The sequence below is a fragment of the Gekko japonicus genome, unplaced genomic scaffold (assembly GCF_001447785.1).
Source record: "Gekko japonicus isolate JY-2015 unplaced genomic scaffold, Gekko_japonicus_V1.1 scaffold77, whole genome shotgun sequence".
Taxonomy (NCBI): domain Eukaryota; kingdom Metazoa; phylum Chordata; class Lepidosauria; order Squamata; family Gekkonidae; genus Gekko; species Gekko japonicus.
Window position 1 is genome coordinate 1,281,154 of NW_015161405.1, and position 10,092 is coordinate 1,291,245.

Here is a 10,092-nt window from a genome sequence, read left to right on the forward strand (position 1 = left end):
AGATTCCGTCAAACCACAGAACCCCTAGAAGAGCCAGAGGAAAAGGGCTTGTCTGCTGCCCACTCCCCCTCCATCTCACATTTAGCTGGTTAAGCATCCAACTGTCTGAGGCAACAGCGTTTTCCCATGATGCTTTGCATTTTGCACTCCATCATTACAAATGCATTGCTTTATGATGCCAATTTAAACAAGATGCCACACAAACCCCAAATCTCATCCATCAGCTTTGTCTGCCTCAGCCGTCTTTTTCTTGACAACACTTGAGCTCCCAGCCCCCATTCCAGGGTTTATGTTTAGGATCAGGCACACAGAAGCAGTCACCAGAGAGTCCCTGGTCACAAATGTTCAAGAGTCACTTAGTCCATTACATGTGCTGTGGAAGGGGGAGCATCAGTGTGATTGGACATTCTTCGAACAGAACAGTCTCTGAAGTCATCTGAAAAATGTTTTTTTAAAAAACAATTTGCATGATTCACTCTGTTTGTTGTTGTTATACTCCTTCAAAAGCATGTTTTAAATATTTGGCTATTATTTGACAGTATTAGATTGGTCAATTGACCAAAGTTTGTGTTAACAAATCAAATGCCATCTCTAGGAGAAATAAAACTTTCTGGATTTCTGAGTTCTTTATCAGAATATATCTTCTGCACTGATTTAGCAAATGCAGGCTAGAGCCTCTAGATCTCTCATTAGCTTCATTGTATGTCCATGCCCTTGGTAAGCAATCATATGTTCTTCGTTAGACTTGTTGCACATTACTTGTTAAGTACACATTTCCTAAAATAAGCCTCTTTGATAAGTCCATAATGCAAATGAATGATTTGATTTCATGTGTTTCATTGAATTGTTCATGCACTGTGTACACAGTCAAAACAATCTTTTTTGTTTTTTCCTGGAGCTGGTACTAAGAAGGAGGTAGGTCTCATAAACATAAAAGCTTCAGGATGTGATTCATTTCAAAGAAGCCCACATTTTGTTTTCTTTGAGAAGCAATTTTTAAGTAATTAGTTACAGTAAATAGGGAAAAAATGTGTTCCGACTATCAGCTGTAAACTGGTAGGAATCCAAGGGTGTGGGGACATGGGGGCACTATTAGGTAATAGACTAACATCACTGCGGGAGGGAGGGGAACTTTCCTATGAATTGCTGGAGACTCTATGCTAAAACCATAGAGTTTCCAGTGATTCCTAGAGTGTACTTATGCTACTTTCAGATTTTCCCTGAAAGTAACATCACACCATCACCAGACAGCAATTCCTTAAATATTATTTTTCTCCTGCTGGCTACAGGACTGGCAGCAGGAACTGAGAGTGGGAGATGGGGAATTCCCCACCCTGGCTGGTAAGAAGCTGGCAAACCTGTTTCCAACTGGGAAAATTGGGGGAGGAGGTCAGAGTAGAGAATGAGGAACATTCAGCACCTTCTCAAAGTAAAATCTATTTCCTTTTTACTTTTGAGATGAGCAGACCAAAGCAGCTCATAGTTTCATTTTAAAGAGAAAAGGGAACAACAGACTGTAGAGATGTGACTGGAAGATCTTCATTTAGAAGGGAATCATGATGGAAATGCTCATAATTTCAACTGATGAGCCTATTGGGAGTCCCACTCACCACTCTCAGCCATCCCAGGTGAGTAACGTCCTTTTGCCAGAAGTCCCATTGGAGTAGCAGGATGGAGTGAGCAGCAGAAAGAAAGCAGTCAACCACAATCTGTCTCCAAACACAGGCCTACAGCTGCCAATGCCTCAGTAAGCAGCCTGTGCCAGGCTGCTCGGGAACCCCATTGCAGCTGGAAGTGGTAAACATCTGGCTGAGGTCATGAGTGATTAATCACAAAGATTGATTAAAATGTGGAATTTGCTGTCATTTGCAGTGCATAGACAGCTTTAGAAGGCATAGACAGCTTCAGAAGGGAACTATACAGATTCATGGCAGATAGGTCTATCTGGCTACTAGCCATGGTGACTGAAGGGAACCTCCACATTCAGAGGCAGTAAACATCTGAATCCCAGAGCGAGGAGGCAACATCAGGGGAAGGTCTTGCCCTTTATGCCCTGTTGTTGGCTGTCCAGAGGAACTGGTTGGCCACTGTGTGAGACAGGATGCTGGACTAGATGGACCATTGGTCTGATCCAGCACAGTTCTTGTGTTCTTATGAAGGAGACACTAGGAGGCCTCAGTACACTACACAGATTTAGGACAAGGAAGGAGGTGGCAAAAGAAGACTCGTTTCTGGCTCCTGCCTTATTCTGGAAGTCAGGGCCAGGAAGAGAAAGAGGGAGTACTAAGAGAATGAAGTTCTGTTCCTTTCTCAATTCTGACTCTGCTAAAGGGGATAAAATGTGAGGTGAGCCAACTGACCCTAATTGTGTCCAGGCAAGAGCAATAGTAGTTATTTAGGCTATCCTATATTGGCAATTAGGGTTTCTGTGTCCACCTTGGCCACCGGGAGTGGGGTAGGGAGTAGGGTTGCCAGCGCCAGATTGAGAAACTCTTGGAGATTTGGGGGTGGAGCCTGGGGAGGACAGATACCCTCAGTGGGTGCAGTGCTACAGGGTCTACCCTCCAAAGCATCCATTTTCTCCAGGGGAACTGATTTCTGTAGTCTGTAGATGAGCTGTAGTTCAGGGGATCCCCAGTTCCCACCAGGAGGCAACAACCACATGAGGTAAATCAGGCTCAGAGCTTAATGGTGACTCAAGAGCTTCATGGATTCACATTGAACAACGTTGTCCACTTCTATGCCATACTAGATAAAGAATATGGACTGAGGGTGTTCAATGGGATACATCAAATGGTCACAAATTTTTGACAATGTTAGCTTTGCCTTTGGTTTCATTTGGCCATGTTATCACTGAAATAGCAAAGGGAAGGCAGCCATTCTTCCCATTTTTATTATTATATTAAATGGCACCACCCACACTTTTGGTATCTGTAATACTTGTTTGTTAAAAAACAATTGCCCAAAATAGAGGCACATGAGAAAAGAAGTTCCATATGCCCCAAAGGGTCATATAAAAATCTTCTGAAGTCAACGGAAGACATCCTTTAACAATCAAGTTCTCTTTAGCTTCAAAGTGAGGTTAAGAGTGAGGCTCAGCAGATTGAAATTTGCCCCCCCTCCACCCCTCGTTTATTCCCACTTGATTTCATTTATTTTTCCACTATAAACTTTGGCTCACTTCGACTATTGTTTCCCACAAGTTAATATCCTAGCATATTGGTAAGGCTTTCTTTCTCAACCAGTTTTTGTTTTTGTCTTCTCCCAAGTTGAAGGAAATCAGTGCATACATTACTGTATAAATATGTGCAAATGTATGCACCAAACACGATCCATTCATTTTATCATTTGTCGCTCAAGTGCTGTGATTATTGAAGTGGTCGTAAGGCAGTGTTATGGCACGCCTCAAATTGCAGCACTAAAATTGCTTTAATCTATGTATTGGCTAGAGATGTGCATGAGAACTCTTCAGCAGAAAGCTAAAGTTCACTGGGAAAGCAGAAGGGTGGGGGAATAGAGGCTTCCTGTTGGAAAGCCTATGATACGTCTGTAGAAAGCCACTGTACACATGGCGTTGCAACTGGAGCACTCTGCTATAGTGCAAAGTGGGGGTGGGCTGTGCTTATCATTACAAAGGGTTTTCTTCTCTTTTGATGGTGGACTAGTGGTGGTGTGAAGCAAACATAATGCACCCAGATAGTCTCTGAGAAAATATGGTTTTGGAGTGATATGATTACCTTGAATGCTAAAGCCTGTGAACAGCCAACTTTCTGCACTGTGACTAATCACACAACAAGGACAGGAATGAAATGTGATGACTGCACACCAGTTAACTCCCTTTCTCCATCATGGATGTCTTTATTGACATCTGGAGGGTTTTTAAAAAGGGCAACCAAGAATCTGGGTAGAATCCAATGTTTTGGCCTAGAACCATTCTGCAGTTCTCCACAAATTCCTCTGAATACCGGCTGTGGGAGTGGGGGGGGGGCAGCAGAAAGCTATAGGCTCAGAGCCATTTGGTGGTCCACTGTGGAAAACAGGAATCAAGACTAGATAGATGATCGAGAACCCATGGCAGAGCTGGGGCATGCATGCTGATTTTCTAGATCCAAGTACACTGTTCTAAACATCGCAGGAAAGGGGATCTGCTAACGATGATTCAGACATTGTAAATCCAAATAACATTCTACCCACGATGAGGGGCAAGACCTAGCCTCAAGACTGTGTACATCTGTGGATGCTGACTGTTAGGAGACAGTCCCCAGAAAGCTTTGCTATATATCAATGAGAGCTGAGGAGAGGAGGCCTCTTTAAGAAAGGAGAGCAAGAAACAGAGACGCCTGTGGATCTCTTTCTCCCTGAAGATGTGATGTAGGGTAGGAGTTGCTCTTTGACTCCATCTGTGCTCTGCTGGTATATTTGTAAAAGGGAACTAACTGAGGCAGTTCTGTCTCTGGATCCTGCTGCTTCATAAATGGCAAGTGCACAACCCTATATAGGATATTAGCAGCTGAGCAGATTCCTAGGAAAAATATAGCGAAAAACGTAAAGACCAACAATAAAACTTTCTTCAAATACATTAGAAGCAGGAAACCAGCCAGGGAGGCAGTGGGACCCTTGGATGACCAAGGAGTAAAAGGAGTAGTGAAGGATGATCGGGAAATGGCTGAGAAGCTGAATGCATTTTTTGACTCTGTCTTCACTGTGGAAGATGAGAAGTGCTTGCCCACTCCAGAACTGCTGATTTCGGGAGGGAGTCAGATTGAGGTGATGAGAGAGGAGATCCTACGACAAGTAAGATGCTTTGGAATAGAGCAGATAGAGAACGAGGTACTTTTCTCCCTTTCTCATAATACAAGAACTCATGGATACTCAATGAAATTGCTGAGCTGTCAGGTTAGAACAGATAAAAGGAAGTACTTCTTCACCCAAAGAGTGATTAACACATGAAATTCACTGCCACAGGAGGTGGTGGTGGCTACAAGCATGGACAGCTTCAAGAGGGAATTAGATAAGCATATGGAGCAGACGTCCATCAATGGCTATTAGCCACAAGGTATAGATAGGGACTCTGGGGTAAGTGATCCTCTGTATTCTTGGTGCTTGGGGGGGGTCAACAGTGGGAGGGCTTCTAGTGTCCTGGCCCCACTGGTGGACCTCCTGATGGCACCTGGTATTTTTGGCCACTGTGTGACAGAGTGTTGGACTGGATGGGCTATTGACCTGATCCAACATTGGCTTCTCTTATGTTCTTATGCAATGCCAATCAGAATGTAACTAAGTTGTTTTTTATTATTTATTTAAATATTTATACCAAAGGCCTTCATGCAGAGATAGAAGTCCAGCATACAAATCAAGGTATTGGGGTCCCACAAATCGGTCTCATGTAGGGATCTCATGTAGTGCTATAAACAGTCATCTCATTTCTACATCAGGACAGGTTGCCAATTCTAGTTCTTTCCAGGACACAGCATTGGGGTGGGAGGGTGTGCTTGAACACCCACAGGTTCAGCTCACATCTTTTCAACAATTGGTTTGACAGTCTGTCAGTCTTTTGTGGGTGTTTTGCAAGTTGTTTCACTGTATTCCTTACTAACCTTCATCAAATTCTACACTTTGGTGTTTATCTAAGTAGTCCTTAGTGATGCTAATGGCCACTGATCAGTTTGAAGTGGCAGTTCAGGGAAAGACTAATGCAAACTGGTTCAGCGGGCATTTGTGGCTGCTCGGCATAAAATGAATAGACCAAGTGATTGGCTTCCCTCTGATCACTACATTTGAACATGGTAAGTTCTAAAGTCAAACATGTTTGTGGTGAAAGTTGTAGCATCCCTGCACTGGGGGAACAGGCAGCTTAAGAAGGTTAAAGCAATTGCTGATCAAATTTCCAAGTTCGCACTGCTCCTGCTATTGTACAAGAACTGGCTGCATCTGTTGCACATCTGATTTTTTTCCCCATTCCAGCCATTCAATAGCTAAATCTACTTTACTGTGTTTGGCTGCAGGCATGGGACCAATGAGAAATTGCAGCTAAGGACCAGACTACATCCGACATCTCTGAATTCCAGGACTGCACCTCCAGACATGTCATTTGCTCCTAAAAAGCAGCTGTTTGTGTATAGATACGACAGCACTGTGGCAACGAGTTAACTCTTTCACCAATGACACTTTCCTGATTGTAACCCCCTCCCATGAGGGGGAACGAGACAGGCACAACAGGTACCTGTCTTTTTTCTCTACTAGGACTAAAGGCAGCTGCAGGGGGGGCGCTGAGAGAAAGAGACAACCCTCTCCCTTTCCCGGCACTGAAGCTCTGGTTTAAATTGGGTCCCCCCCTTCTGTTTCTTATTTGCTGTCAAGTTCTTTCTATCTGCTTTCTCCAACCCATGCATACTTTTATAAACCTCTACTGTGTCTGTCCTTAGTTGCACTTTGTTCTAAACTGAAAATCCTCTTTAGCCTGTCATCTTTAGCATTTTCGTTTAACCTATAGGCTTCACACACAACACTATAAAGAAAAACAAAGTAAACTATGTGCAAGAAGTCTGTAAATTGTAAGAAGTACAGACTGGGACATTTATCTGCAAAGTTCAACTGTATACAATATAAGCACAGTGACCATTCACAATAACAGTAAATGTTTTGGATCAGCATGTTTATGACATGTCTTTTGAGTTTAGCCCAAATGATTCTCAAGATCAGGCAAGCTATATCATTGCTTCCAGTGCCAATTGGCTTACTGACTGCACCAGGCCCAGTCTGCTAATAAGGATGATGGAGAACTGTTAGGGAACATAAAACCCTCCTGTCAGGCATTATGATGGGAGGGAGGGGTTAATCTTGGGGGGGAACTTCTTTTTTTGCTGGGGCACACCCTTTGTTTCCAGCTGTGTGCTATGCTACATCACTAAAACAATTCATAGTCACATTCTGGTTGAACCTTTAGCTATGGTGCTATCAAATTGTTGTTGTTCAGTCGCACAGTCGAGTTCGACTCTTCGCGACCCCATGGACCAGATCACGCCAGGTCTTCCTGTCTTCCGCCGTTATATACAAATAATTGTATATAAACATTAGCTGTGTGTCTCTCATAGTGTAAATTTAATACTGGAAACCTCATCAGGAGAAGACCTTTGGGGGGGGGGGACACTGAAGTGGAAAATCCATTGCAAACAAAACAGAGAGTATTTTGCCAGAAAAGGCTTTCAGTTTGAATTATGCATTTAAAAGGAACTTCTGCCTCCTGTTGAAAAGTACATAGAATTTATATCCTTTTCTTGGCCAACTTTTGCCTCTACTTTTGAATCCAGCTCTGAGAAATCAAGCATGGTGGATCACTTTTGTTCCTTTCTCAAGTTTTAACACACAGAGACACACGCACACACATATATGTATCCACAAGCAATGCATTCGTTTGGACAACTTCCATCATTCTTAAGTCAGCAATGACCTTTCTATGCTATGTGTCCTCTCTCCATACAGCTTTTCAGCTACAAAGAATGCAAAGGCAAAATGCAGGATGAAAAGAAAGGTACAGCTTCCCCCTCAGTCAAATAAACAAATTACACTCTCAATTCTTTTCTAATTCTACAGGTTGCAAAACTTATATTTGAAGACAATAATTTTTTTTATTTTCAGCTCTAGATTTCAAAACTTGTAGTATGCTAATGGAGATTGCTAGATCATTCCCAAAAACACAGGTCCCCTCTCTCTGTCAGAATCCTAGAGTTGATTCCTCCAGAACATCTGTATATAGTACAACTAATGCACAATTGTTGCTCATTTGATCCATAGAATCCAAGCATTTCCCTTTTAAAAATGTCTGCTTAAAGGGATGCTTGACTAGTTTGGCTAACATTCTGCTCACCAGTCACAAGCAGGAAATTGAATTTTCATTGAGCAGTTCAACTGTTTGTGAGCAGCTCTAGTTTCCTTGTTGGGTTACCTCTTGCATATTCAAACAATACAGTATAGAGCAGTAGAAATAGCAGTGTTTCATGCATGCATGTTCTCACACCACCTGATGGGAGCCCTACTTCCCCCTTCCTCCACAAACAAATCATCTCTGTGTACTGCTTGGCAGCCAATCACATGAACAAACAATGAAAAAAATGTCAGCCAGTAAATACTGTGGTGTTGTTTTTTTAAAGTTTGTTGTTTGGTTAAGACCATCTTTTTGTTGTTGTTGTTAAGTCCATCTTAACATTCTTTCATGCATGCTTATTTTTGCACAGGCTTTTAGGAATCATAGTTTCCATCCTCTAGTGTCATTTAATTACCCAACACAAACATTCATGACCCTAGGAGAGAACTGATTTCACCTACTGCACTGCTGCAAAAGTGACTGCAAGCCTGAAGGAAATGAGATGCCACCAGCACAGCTACTGCACATCCGCAAAGCTGTTCAACAGATATTGGTGAAGCAAAGAACCCAAGGCATGGCTCATGAGTGGTGATGGCTGTTGAACATGGTGTGCAAAGTTTGTTCCATTCTTATTTTCTTAGCAGTTTGGCTGGTGATCGCGTTCAGTATCTCAGCATGCTTGCTGAGAGCCTAAACATGGTTATTTTTAAATCTAGCATTTTGACTCATCACTCTATAGTTCCTTGCATGTCAATTGAACATAAGTGAAACCTTTATAATCTACATTCTACATTCATTCAACACACTCATTGCATCCCTTAATTCACACAGAAATATTAATGAGTAAGAGGACAAAGCATCTGAAATAGAAACCTACGCATTTATACAGAACTATTCTCTTTGCAAAGGATGTGGGCTGTCAAGGGGGGGGGAATGATTCATACTTAACACCTGTTTTACCCAAGAGACTCCCACCATTAGAATGTTCAGAATATCACTAATATCAAGGGAAAATCATTATGCATCTATCTGGATACATGATAGATGACTCTGTGCAAAGTCCAAAAGAAAAGAAACCTCCACAATTGGAGAAATATTTTTTGACATCCCAGTACACTGTGGGGAGACATAAATCTTTATTCTTTTATCACCTGACTTTCCCTTCCTTCTGTGTATTGCTTTCATGGGTTTTTCAAACGGATTTCCTTAGGATATTGCACCATGATCTTAAAATACTGCTTATGGGAGTTTGTGTGTTTATTTATTTATTTATTTGATTTATACCCTCCCCTCCCCACCGAAGCAGGCTCCGGGTGGCAGTTTGTGTGACTGACATGGCAATCCTGTGCAGAGTTACTTCCGTCTAAGCCTACTCATGTCAATGGCCTTAGACCAAAGTAACTTTGCATAGGATTTAACTGTTGTTTATGCTCCAGTTTGGAGAAGGAGCTTTTGCTCAAGATGACATGATTGTACAGTCAAGAGGTCAGGAATCTGTCAGCTGTGGGTGGAGCCAACAACTCCCACCCCCTCCATGAATTTAACAGAACAGCTACTCAGCACCCACCCACAAATATATGCTTGGATTTAAGAGAGAAAAACACTGTGTTTATACATCGAGGAGGGCACCTCATGTGCCAGAGGATGAATGGAAGGGAACACAAATAAATACATTTATGTGAGAGGCAAACCAACAAGAAAGGTCACTGCTGTCAGAGTGTTGGGGGGGTGTAAAATAATATTCTCCCCACAAAGCACATGCTCATCAAACAGCATCGCTTTGTCAAGTGTGTAATATTTCCCGACAGCATCAGTTGTCACTTTCTCACTGTATTTGTTTTCTCATTTGTAATTGAAATGAGAGCAGAGATCCTGTCTGAGGAGGGCCGTGCATTCCTCGCCGGGTCCCACCTCCACATCTGTTGCCTCCACTTAAATCCATCATCTAAATTATTAGCCGAAGTTCAACAGCATCCATAAGTTTCCCCAATTAATCCATCACTTAGCAATTCCCAATGGACCAACCTAATACACTTTGTGGATGAAAACCCCAAGTCCTTAAAAACAAATCGTAGAGGTAATTTAAACCAAACCAAACCTCAGCATTAACTGTCTTTTGCCTTCGAAAGCTGGTAAGTTTGTCTTAACACCACAGTGAAGAACCATTTTACAATTAGACGATAACTAGGTTTTAAAATCTGAGGCAGAGATGAGCTTTACGGTTTCTG